The following is a 20,599-nucleotide window of genomic DNA, read 5'->3' as shown; positions in this document are numbered from 1 at the left end:
AGCATTATAACAGAAGCTAAAACGTTTTTAGTATTATAAAATAGCACTGCATCTTCTTTATGCGATCCCAACCGGATTAACTGGTAGCGATATATTTTGGTATAATAAAGGTTGCCATTTTCATGCCACATCGCGATTGTTTCTAATCAGCAATTGCTTCAGAGATCTCATTTCACTTCAAGGCTTTTAGCCTTACTCTGCGTCATACTACCATGGAAGTTTTGAATACTTTAGCTCAGGGCTATTTAATTAGTTTGTCATGGGGCTAGTTTATGAAAAGCATTCCTAATGAGGGGCTGGAGTGACATGTCTTGCAATATGAGTGATGACACAACAGCAATATAAGAGATTATATGTTGTATTTGTGCTCCTTAAGACATCCACAGTGGCTTTTCCTACAATAAAATGTTAATATGTTGTATTTTGAACTTACATTACATCAGTGCATTGTACAGTAGGCTTTTTCTTACACACGTTGCAAGTGTTGCTCTCTCTTGTTCAATACACGCACCATACAGAGAAAGACGTCTTTTTTCAAAGCATGCAAATAGTCCCCTTTTTTTTGCTGCCAAGCGTCTAAGCACAGTAGGAGTGTAGTGTCAAAGTTAGCATGGCTAGTCTTCTTTACCCACAGATATGCACTTATTGCACAGTAACATACAGGCTTAGAACAGACTGGTGTAAACAAATAAATCTCTCCATTCAATGATAGTTGTCTGTTTTCTGCATCAACTGTTTTCAACTGTCTGTTTTCTTTCATCAAAGTTGAAAGAGACATTTTGTCCAACTAATCTGTTGTAGGGTTAATGCTTTTGCACTGAATTCCTCAATATTTTTATGAAAAAAATACCCCCCCCCCCCACCAAAAAAAAAAAACAAACCCAAAAACAAACGGACGAAACAAACTAAATTTAGCATCTAACATTGTCCTGTTGCTGTCAGTCATGGTGTTTCACCGCCTGAGAGGATACTCGAGCCACTCGCTTAATGCCACTTGACTCAGGCTCTGCACAGCCTTCAACTGCAGCTCATGCTATATTTAACAGACGTACGTCACTTCATAACTATCGCGACCGTTTGTCTACTAAACTAAATTATTTTTTATGTTATGGGTCATACTATTTGGAGGATTTGGCTGGAAAAACTTGCCTCGGTAGCCGAGTTCAGCCCAATTGAAAAGCCCTGCTTTAGCTCATCCATGAACATGATTTCTGTATCCCATATGTTATGAGGACAACAACTCCCATGATTTCAACACGCATTTGTTGTGAGTATGCATTCTTTAGCCGTGAAAATATCATATTGTGAAATATTGAAATACTGAGTATCAAACTATCTATAAAAATAATATTTCCACATTGTCCTATATGTATGAGGTGAAAAAATGTATGATAGATTTGAAAGATGTAAACCATTTTTAGCCTGGATTGTTGAGCATCTGGCAAAGATCTTATCAAAGTCAAAACTCAAATTAACAGATACACTGTAAAAAAAAATCACCATTTGTTCGGCACACTGTACTTCTTTTGTCATATATACTAAGAATTGTGAATAACATGTCAATAATATTCGCTAAAATGTTATGTCTACATGTTTAACTAACCCAGGCTCATTCTGAAGAAGTGTAGTCTCGTGGACGTTTCTGGAGACCGCGAAATACGTAGCCGGGGGTACGTCCGGCTGCATTTCATTTTTTTAAGCGAACGCTGCGGGGCGGTGTGACGCCGTTCCTTTCGGCGCTTGCCAGCCTGCCGCTCGCCTCCGTGTGGAGGGCTTTCCCGCTGCAACCAGTTTGTCCGGTTAGCTCTTCATGTACTTTGCCGGACTTGAGGCGCAGAAAGGGGCTGACCACGATGACGACCGGGTTCGAGTCCGGGGAAGAGCGGTTCCAGAAATCAGGTAAGAAAACAAAATCCAAAAAATAAAGCGAACCAGTTCGTCACAGGGTGAGAATGTGGTCAAAATCCGAAAACGTGGTAAAAATCAGACGAGGGCTTTTCTTTTTCTGGACGGCTTTTGTGAAACGTCGTTGGTTGGGTTTAGGGAAGGAGGAGGGTGGGTCAGCCGATTGGCCGGTCGCACGGTCAATCATTCTGTCATCCAGGCAGACAGGCGGAAGGTCGTTCGACAGCGGCCTCTAGCGGGTTTACGAGAGGACGGCGCGGGAGAAAGCGTGCACAGCGGCCTCTCGCGGATTCGCAAAAACAAAAACTGCAAAAATACGTACCTCCCGGGACGTATTTCGCGGTCTCCAGAAACGGCCTCGGGACTACGTTCTCAGAATGAGCCTGGGTTGTGTTTAACTGTGTTTTCTGGACAAACATTTTTGTGTTGAACAAAAATGTTGATATTTAAATAATTCACGGATGTGTGACGTGACGATGGAAAACTAAGCTTGTTCATCTGTTGCTTGTAGCACATTGACAGAGTGGCGCAGTTGGTAGCACAGTCGCCTCACAGCAAAAAGGTCGGCTGCTGCGAGACCTGGCTTGGTCAGTTGACATCCTTGTGTTCACGTGGGTTTCCTCCGGGTGCTCCGGTTTCCCTCACAGTCCAAAGACATGTGGTACAAGTGTCTGAGTGTGAATGGGTGTTTCCCAGTACTGTGTTGCAGCTGGAAGGGCATCCGTTGTGTAAGACATATGCTGAATAAGTTGGCGGTTCATTTTACTGTAGTGACCCCAGATGAATAAAGTGAAAATGAATGAGCCAAAGGAAAATGAATGAATGAAGTAATAAGTTTGTGTTTGTCATTTTAAAGTAAAATGATTAAAAACAGGATTATACGCTAATGACTAATTTTTACTAAATTACTAATGACTTATTTTGCAAATTTGAAAAAAAATCATCCACTAAACAGATAAAAAAGACTCAATAGCAGTAACTATTGCTTCAGTTGATGTGACAAGAATATCTTTATTAGTAAAATACAATAATCAACACTTCATGAATAAACAATATTATGTTAGCTGAACAAAATATTGTTACTGAGAAGAACTAAAAAACAGTTATTAAGACAACGCAAAGTTCTTACTGCATCAAGTTGTCTTGTTTTTTTATGTTTTCTCAACAATTTATTTTTTACAGTGTATAAGGGAAATTGTGAAATATTACAGTGAAATTAAGACCACTTTACCAATCACACAGACATTTGAAATGACACCAAACATGAATATAGAGCCACAAGATACACCATATTAAAAATTTGGGCATTCTGTGCGGAATGTGAGTGAGCTGCTCTGGTAGAGAAGGGTAAAGTTGAGGGCAGAGAGGGGGCTCAAGCTGCATGATCGAGACAGTTGAATGACTGGTTTTCTGGCTGATGTTCTCAGATTATAAAGTTTATTGTTTTAGTGCCTGACAATTCTTGTGGTCTCGCCTCGTGGAATTTCATAACAGTTCTTAGGGTCTGAAATTATAGAGAAACTTAGCCATCCTTATAGAACCTTCCTTGGTCCCTTGGAGAAATTCTGAGCAGTCTCTAAGGGGCCACAAGATCATAGTCTTTGAATGGCTTTCGGCAAGCATTGGTGTTGGTTGTAGAAGCAATGTGGTCACCTGAAATCACAACACTAAAAGCAGGTTCAACATTGGAGATGGAGATGGAGTTACATCGCTGAACCCCACAGTCTCTTTAGTTGTAGGCATACGGTGTTGAGCATGTGCTCAAGTGGCTGCTCAGGCATTATAGCAACGCTCTCCCACATTTTTAGCTATTATAACTGCCTTTGGGCAGCATGGTGGCGTAGTGGGTAGCATAATCGCCTCACAGCAAGAAGGTTGCTGATTCAAGCCCCAACTGGTTCAGTTGGCATTACTTTGTGGAGTTTGCATGTTCTACCTGTGTTCATGTGGGTTTCCTCCAGGTGCTATGTTTTCCCCCACAAGTCAAAAAAACATAGCGATATTGGTGAATTTGGTAAGCTAAATTGTCCGTTGTGTATGTGTGTGAATAAGTGTGTTTGTATGTTTCCCAGTGATGGGTTGCAGCTGGAAGGGCATCCGCTGTGTAAGACATGTGCTGGATAAGTTGGCGGTTCATTCTGCTGTGGCGACCTCAGATTAATAAAGGGACTAAGCTGAAAAGAAAATGAATGAATAACTGCCCTTATTTTCGTTTTTGGTATAAGATTGCAGAAGGATGGTTTGACTAGTTTTCACCATCATACTGATAACTTATTTAGTCGTTCGGCAGAACTACAGTTCGAACCGCTGTAGTTAAAATACCATTCTTTACAAGTTACTATTTAAAAAAACTTTTTTTACTTGCTGTAATAAAGTTCAGTTTAGTTTTAGTTTGTTTCATTATGGTTTTGTTAATTCTAGTTTCATTTTCCAGTTTATTGTGCCTTAAAGAGTAGGATGGGGTCACTTTAAATTTGTAGAGTTGATTGTGTCATTATACCATCATCCGAAAAAGTGCCATAGCAACATGTCAACAACTGCGCAGAATATTAACATATTAATGGCCTGCCACTCAAACAAAACACCCAAACGTTATATTGATGAGACAGCAGCAGCAGCAAGCACAATTTGCTTTTCCTTAAGAGAGTTGGGTTTAGGGATAGGCTGCTGTTTTAATGGTGCGTTTGTTAAAGAAATGAATACACAGAGATAGAAGTGATTCTCTAATCTCAAGATCTTACTTCTGGGTGTGAGAAGATATTGTGGGGAAGATTTACAGTTGCAGTCTGCGGTTTTCTATCAGTGCCTGCTTTAATACAATCCTTTGATTCACTTCAGTTTGGAAACAACTAGTGTTCTTAAAAATCGTGTTCTACCCTCCTTCAAAAAGATTTTCTTTTTGGCTAAGTCCCTTTATTAATCTGGGGTCGCCACAGCAGAATAAACCGCCAACTTACCCAGCGGATTTATACAGCGGATGCCCTTCCAGCTGCAACCCATCACTAGGAAACACATGCGCACTTATTCACACACACATACACTACAGACAATTTAGCCTACACAATTCATCTGTACCACATGTCTTTGGATTGTGGGGGAAACCGGAGCACCGGGAGAAAAACTCGCAGAGAGAACATGCAAACTCCACACAGAAACGGCAACTGACCCAGCCGAGACTGGAACCAGCGACCTTCTTGCTGTGAGGCAACAGCACTACCTACTGCGCCACTGCGTTGCCTTCAAAAAGATGTCTGTTTGATGTCTAATTAATTTTATTCATTAATTGTGTAACTTAATTCAAGATTATTGTTTTCATTGTTATATTAAGGGGCGACATGGTGGCTCAGTGGTTAGCACTGTCGACCACTGTCAAGGTCACTGGTTCGAGCCCCGGCTGGGTCAGTTGGCATTTCTGTGTAGAGTTTGCATGTTCTCCTCGTGTTTGCATGGGTTTCCTCTGGGTGCTCCGGTTTCCCCCACAGTCTAAAGACATGTGCTATAGGTGAATTGAATAAACTAAATTGGCCATATGAGTGTGTCTGATGATGATTCATTGATAAAAAATGAATGATTGCTATTTTAGAATATTTTTAATAACAAATTATTAAATTAAGACCATCAGGTTTTTCTATTCAAGCAAACTGCGCTTTTTCAAATTAGCATGTGGAAAAAAAATACTGAAAACAAAACAAATTAAACAACACAGATTCAGACAATTAACAAACAGTTAATCTTTCTCTTCTTCTCTAATAACTCTATTAGTCAATGGCTCATGCCTCTTCATTATATGCAGCTCTAAAATAATATGATTAGCTGATTAGATGTGTAAGAAATAGCTGATTAGATGTGTAAGAAACTGAACCTCACACAAGAAATTATATATAGTGTTTTACAGTGCAATGTTTTGAGCAGTGGGAAGTTAAGAGCTATAGTATAAAAGTAGAATATATAATTTGTTCATAACACCTTGTCATCAGGTAATACCCACACATGAACAGTGTGAAGTTTATTTATAAACTAATTTCGAAAGGAGCACGCGCTTATGATTGATAACAGCTGGTCCTCATTAGCTAACGCATGATTCGCCAATCAGACGATTCCTAAATCACTATAAATAACCACAATATCTTACCTTAGCCATCTTCGGCTTGAAGAATCCCCCTTTCCACCCCTCTCCTCTCCTCTCCTCTCCTCTCCTCTCCTCGTCAGGGCAGCACGAATGCCCAATGGTTAGCATCATTGTCTCACAGCAAGAATGTCACTGGCTCAGATCTTACCTGACCAAGTCGGCATTTCTGTGTGGAGTTTGCATGTTCTCTCCGTGTTTGCGTGGGTTTTCCTCCCACAGACCAAGGGCTCGAGGAACTACAAGCTCAGGGCTCTCTCCCAGGACAGCATGCCAAACACATTTTATAATCAATCATCAGCTAATGGCGAACTGTTGAAACAGTGTATTAATAATATTTGAATATAAAATTTTCAGACTCTTAACTGCATGTTATTTTCAACAATGTATCATAAATTTTATTTATTTGAAAGTCATTTAAGGCATTTAGTTTTGACCCACTTAAAAGGTCAGTTCACACAAAAAGAAAAATAATGTCATAATTTACTCATCTAACACTCATTTAAAGGAACACAGACAAGTAGTGTACAACAGCTTTATTCACCCACATAGCATCAGAAAATCAGATAAGATTAGATGCAAGAAAACATTGGTGTAAAACAAGAAAACGTACAGCCTCTCTTTTTTTTCACAGGTAACATTTAACTGAAAAGACATGTCATCTAGTACAAACAGAGTATACAATCTTTTAACGAAGGTCATTGGGCTTATCTTTTCCTAGTTATTTTATTTACAAACAGCAGAAACTTAACACTAACTCAGGCAAAAGATTGGGATGTGGAATTCCAGGTTAGTGTTAACATAATACACTCACCGGTCACTTTATTAGGTACACCTGTCCAACTGCTCTTAAACGCAAATTTCTAATCAGCCAATCACATAGCGGCAACTCAGTGCATTTAGGCATGTAGACATGGTCAAGATGATCTGCGGCAGTTCAAACTGAGCATCAGAATGGGGAAGAAAGGTGATTTAAGTGACTGTGAATGTGGCATGGCTGTTAGTGCCAGATGGGCTGGTCTGATTATTTTAGAAACTGCTGATCTACTGGGATTTTCACGCACAACCATTTCTAGGGTTTACAGAGAATGGTCCGAAAAAGAGAAAATATACGGTGAGTGGCAGTTCTGTGTAGCTGCAGTTCAGAGGAGAATGGCCAGACTTGTTCGAGCTGATGCAAAGGCAACAGTAACTCAAATAACCACTTGTTACAATCGAGGTATGCAGAAGAGCATCTCTGAAAGCAAAACACATCAAACATTTAGGCCGATGGGCTAGAGCAGCGGAAGACCACACCAGGTGCCACTCCTGTCAGCTAAGAACAAGAAACTTGGGCTACAATTCACACAGGCTCAACAAAATTGGACAATAGAAGATTGGGAAAACATTGCCTGTTCTGATGAGTCTCGATTTCTGCTGCATCATTCGGATGGTAGGGTCAGAATTTAGCATCAACAATATGAAAGCATAGATCCATCCTCCTGTATCTTGGCACAATTTGGGCCCATTAGTACCAGTTGAGCATCGTGGCAACACCACAGCCTACCCTGAGTATTGTTGCTGACCATGTCCATCCCTTTATGACCACAATGTACCCATCTTCTGATGTCTACTTCTAGCAGGATAACGCGCCCTGTCATAAAGTGGAAATCATCTCAGATTGGTTTCTTGAACATGACAATGACCTCAATCCAATAGAGCACCTTTGGGATGTGATGGAACGGGAGATTCACATCATGGATGTGCAGCTGACAAATCTGCAGCAACTGCATGATGTTATCATGTCAATATGGACCAAAATCTCTGAGGAATATTTCCAGTACCTTGTTAAATCTATGCCATGAAAGATTAAGACAGTTCTGAAGGCAAAAGGGGGTCCAACCCGATACTAGTAAGGTGTACCTAATAAAGTGGCCAGTGAGTGTATATTTATATGATTGTATTTCTATTTTATTTTTATGTAATATTTATATGAGTTATGCATAAATAATCATTATAAATCATTATAAAAATAATAATAATTATAAATACATACAAAGATACATGTAATGTGAACAAAGTTCCAAACATGTTTTTTGAGTGTCAACCAGCAGACAAAAAATGTGGAGAAGGAAAACTTCCTTGATCAGATTGTTCAGATTGAGATGGAGTTAATGGAGACTGAGAACAAGGGACAGGTTTTAAGCATAAAAGACTGGGAAATGAAGCTCTTGATATGGGTCTCTGTCAACACACACTGACCTGTAACACACATAAATTACAAAATATAAATAAAACTAAAATATGCACATATATTTATATTTGTATACCATTTATATAATATAATATATTTATAAATGTATGTATTTTCATTAATTTATTAATTTTCTCTCTGCACTGGGAAACATCCATACACACTCATTCACACTCACACTCATACACTATGGCCAATTTAGTTTATTCAATTTACATATAGTGCATGTCTTTGGACTGGGGTGGAAACCGGAGCACCTGGAGGAAACCGTCGCGAACAAAGTAGTAGCATGCAAACTCCACACAGAAAGCCAAGTGACCATGCTGGGAACCAGCGACCTTCTTACTGTGAGGTGACAGTGCTAACCACTGAGCCACCTTGTCCCCCTTTATGTGATTAATTATTTGACAGCACTACTTTTAATATATCTGTCATTACAGATAAGGGCTGACATATAGATTTTTTAAAGATTTACTATTGACACTCTTACATTTATTATGATAGACCGTTATGTATTGACAGGAAGCAAAGATGGAAAGAGGGAGGTAATGAGCATACCTGCCAACACACCCGTTTTTCCCGGGAGTCTCCCATATTTCAGACCAACCTTCAATTTTGTTCTGTCTCCTGGAAAAGTCCCGGAATTTAACCCCGGCGGACTACAGACCGGGGACCCAACCACCTCCACCAATCCAGAAAAAAAGGAGCACATTAATCCGGAAAAAAAGGAGCACATTATTTTTCAGCAAACATGAACTAAATGCCATGTATAACTAACTTATTATCTTCACATTTTGGACTAATATGAACTCAGAATGACGGAATTACTCTCTAACAGAGGTTACATGTGCTGCTGAAGATTGCATACACAGATAAGAGGTTTTTCACTGACTGTAGGCTATATTTTGTGTTGTTTTGAACCTACATACGGACGGAAATGTCTGCTGTGTGTATTTCTTCTGTAGTTGGTAACATATCAGAGACTGTAAGGGGCTGTTTGTGTTTATATATGTTCATTTATTTAGTTATTTAATATAATTACAGACGTTACAGTAGGCTGTTTCGCACTGTCATTGATCTGCAGTTATAATCACCTCATGTTCATTGAAAAGTTAGTAATAAACATTTCTACACAAGTATTTATGTGTATGAAGCATCTGTTTTGTGAGAAGCGCTTCTCATATGATATGTAAGTGACCCATACAGCTTTATTGTAGACATTTCCTCGAGCGAGAATGACGTCGACTGAAACTTTCTGTCATACACCACGCCCACCAAAAGGGTACCCTTGTTAGTGGAAACACAAGCCTGATAAAGGTGACCTGTACCAAACCGAACCGTACCGTACCAGTCAGTGGAAACGAGCCATTAACTGTACTCTCGTTGCAGTAACTTTATTAAATATTTTGACTCAATATCAATATATTTTGCATCCAAATATTTATGTATATGGCTAAAAGCCATGTAATGTACTTCAAGTTAGTTGTTAATGTAAAATGACTTCCAACAGGGTGAAACGAGACCGTTCAGCTTTGCCTTTTGACAACCAACTGGATATGCTTTATCCTTTAAAGGAAGTCTCAGTTATAACATCTCTGCTTTTCTGGGTCTGATTGTTATTACTATGTCTGGGTGTTATGAAACTCAAAAGCTTTCATAATTGTCTACTTTTATTGAATTTGACTATTATAATCTGTAGTCGAAAATTCAATGGACATGGACAATTGCTGTTGACGTCAAACATTTTTGAAGCAAAATGTTAAAGCTTTGGGCAAAACATTTGCTGAATAAATGAGCAAAACCACAAAGTAAAAGTCACAGTTATACAACAGACCCACTGTTGCTATTCACTAATATATTTATTATGATGTCAGCAATTTTTAAAAACCAAGGACAGAAAATGGTTATGGCCAAACTGTTGAAATATATAATTTTTTTGGAAGCCTGAAATCTAATTTTAATTTAAATGTTTATTGTCAACTATATAGTGTAAAAATCTATGTGGAAATGTATACATATTCATATTAATCCATTAGTTCATTTTCTATTCGGCTTAGTCTCTTTATTAATCTGGGGTCACCACAGCGGAATGAACCTCCAACTTATCCAGCATATGTTTTATGCAGCGGATGCATCCATACACACTCATTCACACACATACACTATGGTAAATTTTTAGCATATCCGATTCACCTGTACCACATGTCTTTGGACTGTGGGGGAAACCCACACGAACACTGGGAGAACATGCAAACTCCTCACAGAAATGCCAACTAACCCAGCCGAGGCTTGAACCAGAGACCTTCTTGCTTTGAGGCGAACGTGCTACCCACTGCGCCACTACATCACCCTACAGTACATACTCATATTATTATTAATATTAAGTATGTAATATTGTTTGGAAAATATTTAGCTTTTTAATAAGTGGACATTTTCAGTTATTTATAATGCTGTATTTATTTTATTAATTTATTATATTTACACATTATTTAAATGTATTTATTTTTGATAACATATTAATTATTAATTTTAATTTAATTTGAGTTTATTTGTTTGCTTTAATAAAATTCCTTAAAATTAGTTTTCAATTTTTTATAGTAATCATATTTAAAAAAGTTATTATTAACTTTAATGTATTACTATCTATAATAAATTATTAAAAATAAAATAAATAAAACAACATGAAATTAAACAGGAGTAATATTAGTAAATATGGAGTAATATATATATTGTGGTGGTGGTGTGGAGAGACTCCCCTCATGAACTGCTTTACACAGTAAATGCGCTATGTAAATACACATTACACACACATATATACACACACACACACGCACTGGTGGGAGGCGTGGCCGAGTACCTTAGTGTCCCACCAGTGACGATATACAGCCACATCACACCGTATCAATATTACACCTTCCTACGAGTGTGATATTGCATTTATTCAACAGTTTGACGCCCTAATTATGTATACAAAAAAGAACATCAAACAGCCAAAAACCTTTTGTATGAGGAACTTCTTTCACATCTGCTGCTAATGTCAGAACAGCAGAAACCGTTGCTACTTCATCAACGTCACTTTAGAGCGAGTGTTTGAATGATTCTTTAGTTCAATGTCTAAAGTGATCAGTGGTGTTGTCCTTGCTATACGCACGTATACTCAGTATGCCTACTTTTTTCCACGAGCTGTTTGGGTATTACGACTTCATTCTCTCAGTATACTCACTTGTTTTGGTGATTAGACTTCCCTAATTTTTGTGTATTGAGTATTTGAGTTTTTCGAAGATCACAACAAATCAGCTGAATGAAGTCTCACTGAAACGTTCAAGTAAAATTATAAAACAGCATGGGCGTCGCTTTAGCCCTCCATTCAGCCCCCCCTAACACCTTTGCGATTACCTGTACACTACTAAATGATCGCCTCAGTCCCCTTTAAATTTGATATAAAAACGGCGGTAAAATCCCGCTCCTGAACTCGTTTTTTAGTTAGTCAGCCAACCACAGCTGTGCAGTGTGTGTATATATATATATATATATAATCAAATAAATCAAAGATACATTGACTTTCGTCGTTTCTTTGCCTACTTTTAAAATTTGGATTGAGTGGGTAATAGTACACCACCTATTTTTTTTAGAACTACACCACTGAAAGTGATGACAATATATGATTATAAGGCTGAACGGCATGAAATCCCATCAGTCTTGAGACATTTCCCAGTATTTCTCTGTTGGGATATCACACTAATTAACCCCGAAAAAGCCAAAGCAGTGCCAACACTTCTGTTGTGCTTGTGAAAAGGAAAAACGCTAAACACATGCGGGCACTTCTTTCTTTCTGATTATTATGCGGTTACTGTCACTATCTTGTGCATGGCACTGCAGTTGCAATCTAAACAACTACATTTTTGCATAAAAAGCCTCAAAAGTACCCTATGTTGTCCAACAGCTGCAATATTTGTTAAACTGTATTGAGTTTATTGATCTGCTGTCACTCTATGTGGGCGGAGAAGGGTGAAGGGCTCTCCAGCCTCTGGCGCGTAGACTGCAGCTCTGCACAAGAAGTTTGGCCAGAGGAGAAATGGTCGTGCTCAACTGAGCCTGGTTTCTCTTAAAGTTTTTACCTTCACTTTCGTCAATTGTTGAAGTTTGTTCCTCGCCGCTGTTGCCATTGGCTTGCATGGTTTGGGACTTGTGAAGCTGCACATCGATGGATTTGCTCTTCAGTGTTTGGACTTTCAGCAGTAAATATTAAACCACACCGAGCTTCAACTCTGAAAACTGGACAATTTACTATAATCTTCTATGTTAAGCTGCATTGACACAATCTACATTGTAAAAGTGCTATAGAAATAAAGATGAATTGAAAGGAGGCTGTAGGAGTTCTGATTTTGCAGAATATCACACCGCTATCAGCCAATCAGATTCGAGAACCAGACAGATCTGTTGTGTTTATATATATATATATATATATATATATATATATATATATATATATAAAATATAAAATATACATATAAAAAAAATATATATATATATATATATATATATATATATATATATATATATATATACATTTGAAGTGGATGGATCAAAAACTGTTCAAAACAAAAAACAAAAAGACAGGATTCAGGTGAATAATACAAGCACAATTTATTTACATGATATGCAGATAGTCCTGATGATAATATTGATGAACAATATGTGTAAGCTTGGAGGCTGGAGATGGATAGACGAGGAACCAGGAGACACCACAACTGGTAGAGACTAGGAAGACACTGGAGATTACAAGATACACTAGAGTTAATTAAACTGAGAACTAAGATAGACACTGACTGTGTATAGAGAGTTCAGTCCTTTCTAGTACTAACAATGAGACTGAACACTAAGTGAGCTGTGAGTGGTGCATGTAGTGCAGTGATGATGACTGAATGATTGTCAGTTGCGTGGCTGATTAGAACTCAGATGAGGGTGCTTGAGTGGATGGAGAACTGTGACACAGGTATGGAGTCAATCTAGGGCCATATACTCTTTCAAAATAAAAGAAAATTTAGTAAAAACAAAAAATAAAGTATTGAGCAAATAAATAAGAAATAAATGCAAATCTCCAAAAATCACAAAGCTAAAATAAATTTTTGAGAAGCGAAAATTTATTTTGCTTACAAAAATAAAGAACTGCAAAATTTTTTAAAATAAATTAAAATGAAACTTGCAAAGAAAAAGAACTGCAAATAAAAATCAAGCAGTGCAAAAAAATCTAATAAAACTAAAATATTTGCAATAAAAAACTATAAATATTTGCAAAGATTTTTTATAGCATTGCCTTTACAAAACCAAATGTTACAAGGAAACTTGGGGTGTAAGACCACCTTGGTGATACTGTGTATCCAGGTGATGACATCGCTTAAATGAAGGCAGGACTTGGCCTGCCACAAACACCCAAGTTCCCTTAACTCCGCCCACTTGTCAAATCTAGGCCACAAAGTGAAACGCGCAGAAATGTGAAGTACAAAGTTAAAACAGCATTGCAAACTTACAATTGACAAAAGCAAGCTAAAATGAGCATTACAATTGATTGGATGGGTTTTGTAAAGGCGATGCTATAATTTTTATTTATTTATTTATATATATATATATATATATATATATATATATATATATATATATATATATATATATTTATAAATAAATAAAAGTACACATGTCCCTAGTCTGATGCATAGATTTATTATGTGCTATTAAACTATTTCTTAATTACACAATAGCAAAGTTTTGATCCACGTCTACTGTTAACTAGGTTAAGGTTAGATTAATGGTAGGTTATGCATAATCGACTGTACTATAGTATATAATGGGCATGTGCAATGGACACCATAAAAAGGGTTACCTAAATTTAAATGACAAATTTAAAATAAACTTATTCAATTCTCTGATATCTAAAGCTGTAAACTCCTACAAACTGATTTTTTTTTATATAAACAAATTTGATATTTTAATCTTATACTTTATATATACACACAACAGATTTGTAGTCTGACATAATGGTTTTATACTCATAATATTTACACTGTCTATTTATGTCACGGTCACACAATGAAGACAAGGATGTTTAACTCTTTTCATCAATTTATTCAACACAATGTGGATAGTTTAACAGAAGGCAGGTAAGTGAAATTCATGGATGAGCGATCTTGTCAGTAGTTCACAATGTAAACACAGATATTCATTCAACCATCTGAAGCTGTGCGAAATTCTGTCATGCGGCGCTGCGAAAAGGGGCGGGATTAAACAAGATGATTAGACATTTTAAAAAAGCAAGTCATTGCTCCATGTTTTAAATTTCTGTCCAGAAAGGTCATGTTTTGATCCTCGATTGGTCTCACGCAGTCAAGTAATGTGATTTCGCAGGTCAGAGTTCACCAAGCTTGAACTTTGCAACGCAGCAACATGCGAAACTTGACACATGACTTTGCGCTTTCGGTCTGACGCATTCGTGTGCGTATGAATGGAAGTCTATGAGAGGAAAAGTCCAGTGTGACCGCAGCTTTAGTACAAAGTAACTTCCCTGAATTAAAGCATGTGCATCCACAGGTCAGGAGAAACAGCCACGGAAGAAGGCAAGCAATCAATTCCAGCCAAATGAATGAAGAGAATCTGGGAGGCTTTATAGGGAGTTGTGATTACTGGTGCAGGTGAGTGTAATTAGTATTCAGGTGAGGGTGCTCCGATGTGATGAGAGGTGGCTGGAGAAGGAAAGGATGATTGGAGCTGAGGGAATAGCTGCGTCCCAAATTGCATACTTATGCACTTTAATTACCCGGATGATGCACTCATTCAGCCGGTAAAATGAAGTGTGAAGCTGCGGTCACACTGGGCTTTTCCTCCCATAGACTTCCATTCATACGCACGCGAATGCGTCAGACCGGAAATGCAGGGTCATACGTTAAGTTTCGCAGTAGAAATTTGAAACATGGACCGATCATTCGCCTTTTCAATGTCTAATCATCTTGTTTAATCCCGCCCCTTTTCGCAGCGCTGTACGACAAAATTTCGCACACACAAAGCCCAGTATGACCGCAGCTTAATGATGGACACTTCACGCAGTCAACGACTGCAGGTTTGCTCACGTGGCGGAAGGGGTGGAACAATCGGGCGCACATGTTGGATAACTTGGCAGGTATTATTTGATAGTTTGGTCATTTATTTTACTAATTTGGCAACTGCCAAACGTCATCAAGGAAACGGTTTGAATTTCCGCTTAGTTGAAAAAAACATTAGTGCTCCATTTGGGACGACACTACCTACATATACTATGCTGTTGAGTGTGTAAGTGCATAAGTACATAGTGCATGAGTGCATAGTGTATAGTGTGCCATTTGAGATGCAGCTAATGAGATGATGAGGAAGAATGGTGATTGGAGCAGCAGGAACGAGCTGGGGATGTGCCAATTTAAACATGCAGTTTTTATTTGAATTACATTAGAATCCTTAAACCAGTTTTATTTTAATTTCATCTAATTCTACACATATATAACAGATTATTTACAAGTTACACAGAAAATCACCTTTATTTGTATAGCGCTTATACAATGTAGATTGTGTCAAAGCAGCTTCACATAAAAGGTCACAGTAAATAGGAACAGTGTAGTTCAGTTTATAGTGTTGAGTTCAGTGCAGTTTAGCTCAGATCAGTGTGGTTTAATAATCACTACTGAGAGTCCAAATACTGAAGAGCAAATCCAACGATGCGCAGCTCTATAGATCCCGAAACATGCAAGCCAGTGGCGACAGCAGAGAGGGAAAAAAACTTCACTAAAGGCGGAAGTGAAGAAAAAAAACCTTGAGAGAAACCAGGCTCAGTTGGGCACGACCATTTTAATTTCTCCGCTGGCCAAACTTTTGTGCAGAGCTGTAGTCTCAGTGGCGGAGGCTGGAAGCTGGCCTCAGCGAAGACTCGTCTGTCTCTGGAGCGTCACAGGAATCAGTCTCATGTTCTCCACTCCTCCATGACCATCACAGTAGCTGCTCAGGATTCGGCCAGGTCCAGGATATAAAAAACCTTGGGATCATCTCGTCGTTGGTCTTGGATCGAATCAGTGACTCTGCATAGTCTGAGGGCCTCGGGAAGAGTATCCCCAGGTGGAAATGGAGAATAAAGAAAATAATTAGCGTAGCTGATGTTCACAGTGTATATCAACAAGATGCATAACCTGTGTGGAAGCCCCCAAGTGGTGCACTAAGTGTATGCTTTACTGAACAGATAGGTCTTTAATCTAGTTTTGAATTGGGAGAGTGTGTCTGAGCCTCGGACGTTATCAGGAAGGCTATTCCAGAGTTTAGGAGCTATAAATGAGAAGGCTCGACCTCCTTTACTCGACTTTGCTATTCTAGGTACTACCAGAAGCCCTGAGTTTTGAGACCTTAAAGAGCGAGTTGGATTGTAGCGAGACAGAAGATTGGTTAGATAAACAGGAGCTAGATTATTTAAAGCTTTATATGTAAGAAGCAATATTTTAAATTCAATACGAAACTTAACAGGCAGCCAGTGTAAGGAGGATAGAATTGGGGTGATGTGATCAAATTTTCTAGACCTGGTAAGAACTCTGGCAGCTGCATTTTGTACTAGCTGAAGTTTGTTAATAGAGGATGCTGGGCAGCCAGCAAACAGTGCATTACAGTAGTCCAGCCTAGAAGTCATAAAAGCATGGACTAGCTTTTCTGCATCTGAGATGGATAGCGTACTTCGTAACTTAGCGATATTTCTCAGATGAAAGAAAGCAGTTTTTGTGACATGGGATATATGATTTTTAAAAGTTAAAATACTGTCTAATATGACACCCAGATCTTTTATAGTAGAGCTAACGCTAACTTTCTATCCCTCTAATTGTAGGTCGATAAATGAGAAAATGTTTCTCATTTATGCAAAAAAAAAAAAAAAAAGTAGAGAAGTTCCCTGTTTCCCATCTACATCTTCAGTCAGCTGACTCTGCTTATGAGTCACCTTCACAGTCTGCCTTTTTTTCTGCACGCTTTATCATTTTTATGAGGCCCTGCAGACCTCCAGAAAACACGAAAGCTGATCCTGAGAAAACAGACACACACTAAATACTGTGAAATCAGTTATAGTCAATGATTTCTCACAGTTCCAGGCCATTTCTTATGTTTCTCAGTTGGGTTATCATTTCATCAAAATCTTTCTCAATATCTAAGATTATGACTGATATATTACGTCCCCAGTTGACTGATTACCTCAAGAATTGCAAACATTCTTTTGTATTGCAAGGTTTCTAAAATGCTATTTAAAGAAATATTTAATATATAATTTTTCTTTAAACATAAAACTTTGCATGTATTTCTATTACAAAAATCTGAACTTTGGAAGAAGTCAGGTTTCAATTTCATCAGTTGATAAATTAGAGTGCATTTTTTTCAGAGATTTGTATCTGCAAACAGCCAGAAAAAAAATTCATAAAAAAGTATGTAATCAGGCAAATGATGCATGAAAATGTCCCCTTCTTAAAACCCTTTAGAATATAGATTGAAACTGTGAAGTTTGGTGTAAGGAATATGACTCAACACAGAAAATGAGAAAATGCCCTTTCAAATCCGGAAAGTATTCATCGCGCTTCACTTTTTCCACATTTTTTTAATGTTACAGCCTTATTCCAAAATGGATTAAATTAATTTATTTCCTCAAAATTCTACACACAATACACCATGATGACAATGTGAAAAAAGATTTCTTTGAAATTGTTGCAAATTTATTAAAAATAAGAAACCTGACAAATCACATGTACTTAAGTATATACAGCCTTTGCTCAATACTTTGTTGATGCATCTTTGGCATCAATTACAGCCTCAAGTCTTTGAGAGTTTTTGCCCATTCCTCTTTGCAGTACCTCTCAAGCTTCAAGCATCGGGTTGGATGGGAAGCGTCGCTGTACAGACATTTTCAGATCTCTTCAGAGATGTTCAATAGGATTTAGGTCTGGGCTCTGGCTGGGCCACTCAATTACATTCACCGAGTTGTTGAGAAGCCACTACATTTATATTTTGGCGGTGTGCTTTGGGTCATTGTTCTGCTGGAAGATGAACCGTCACCCCAGTCTGAGGTAAAGACCACTCAGGATGTCTCTATACATTGCTGCATTCATCTTTCCTTCTATCCTGACTAGTCTTCCAGTTCCTGCTGCTGAAAAACATCCCCACAGCATGATGCTGCCACCACTATGCTTCTCTGTAGGGATGGTATTAGCCTGGTGATGAGCAAATTTTCTCCAAATGTAACGCCTGGCATTCACTCCAAATAGTTCAATTTTAGTCTCATTAGACCAGAGATTTTTTCCTTCAGACTCTCAGACTCTGCATATATTTCTATTACAAAAATATGAACTTTGAAAGAAGTCAGGTTTCAAGTTTCAGTTTCATCATTTGATAAATTAGAGTGCATTTTTTTCAGAGATTTGTATCTGAAAACAGGCCTGATTGGTGGATTGCTGCACAGATTGTCAGGTTGTTCTTCTGAAAGGTTCACCTCTCTCCACAGAAGAACGCTGGAGCTCAGACAAAGTGACCATCGGGTTATTGATCACCTCACTGACTAAGGCCCTTCTCCCCCGATCACTCAGTTTAGATGGCCGGCCAGCACTGTGAAGAGTCCTTGTGGTTCCAAACATTATCCACTTACGAATGATGGAGGCCACTGTACTCATTAAAACTTTCAGAGCAGCAGAAACTTTTCTGTAACCTTACTCAGCCTTGTGCCTCGAGACAATCCTGTCTTGGAGGTCTACAGACAATTATTTGGTCTTCATGCTTGGTTTGTGCTTTGACATGCACTGTCAACCCTGGGACCTTATATAGACAGGTGTATGCCTTTTCAAATCATGTCCAATCAACTGAATTTACCACAGGTGGACTCCAATTAAGCTGCTGAAACATCTCAAGGATGATCAGTGGAAACAGACTGTACCTGAGCTCAACTTAGAGCTTCATGGCAAAGGCTGTGAATACTTATGTACATGTGACTTTTCAGGTTTTTTATTTTTAATAAATTTGCAACAATTTCAAAAAACATGTTTCCACATTGTCATTATGGGGTATTGTGTGTACAATTTTGAGGAAATAAATTAATTAAATCGATCTTGGAATAAGGCTGTAACAAAAAATAAAAAATAAAAAAAGGTGCTATGAATACTTTCCAGATGCACTGTGTTTTGTAATTGAAATCTGCTGACACAAATTGATAAAATGCACCGTACATTTTGGATTTCTTTTCATTAGAAAAAAATGAAATAAAGAAATTTAAATAGTAATATTAATAATAATAAACAATCAAAACCAAATTGCATTATATTTTTTTCTGAAGTGTCTCGTCTTAATAAAATAAAAGATCACTTAAATGTACTGAAAGAGCATCAGTCAATTTCACGATTGTTTCAAATATTTCATCACACTTATAAAAATATGAAAAACTGAAATGACTTGTCAAATGTCAAAAAGTTTATGTTAAACTATATTTTCATTTAAAAAGCTCTGTGTTTAAGAATTATTATGTATAAGTTGCTGTTTGGGGTGGCACGGTGGCTCAGTGGTTAGCACTGTAACCTCACAGCAAGGTCACTGGTTCAAGTCCCAGATGGGCCAGTTGGCATTTCTGTGTGGAGTTTGCATGTTCTCCCCATGTTGCCATGGGTTTTCTCTGTGTGCTTAGTCTTCCATCACAGTCCAATATTGCCCATAATGTATGAGTGCGTATGGGTGTTTCCCAATACTGGGTTGTGCAAAATATGTTGCAATAGTTGGTTTCATTTCGCTCTGGTGACCCCTGATAAATAAGGAAATAAGCTGAAGGAAAATGAATGAATATATATATATATATATATATATATAAAGGGGGCATTCTGAGGAAATTTCTAATTTCTGCTAGAGGGTGAGTGGCGAGTTTGGCGAGACTCCTGCGGGAGTCAATGCTCGAGGAACACTCCTACTGGAGATAGAGCGGGGAGTGACAGCTCTATATATAAATATATATTTATGTACTTGCGTGTATATATATATATATATATATATATATATATATATATATATATATATATATATATATATATATATATATATATATATTTATATACGAAAGTATATAAATATATATTGGTACATGGCACATGTACAGCAGACATAATTAATTGTTTTAGCTGATATTCGTGCAAGGTGTCTGTGAATGGAAGCGCCTTTGTTAATGCATGTTACAATAACTTTGATATCCCGATGTGCAAGGGTTGTAGAATTGGGCATTCCTCCCCCTGCAGGGTGGCAAATGGATAGAGAGCTGGGGATAT

The sequence above is a fragment of the Danio aesculapii genome, chromosome 19 (assembly GCF_903798145.1).
Source record: "Danio aesculapii chromosome 19, fDanAes4.1, whole genome shotgun sequence".
NCBI lineage: Eukaryota > Metazoa > Chordata > Actinopteri > Cypriniformes > Danionidae > Danio > Danio aesculapii.
Note: the sequence above shows the minus strand (reverse complement) of the source record.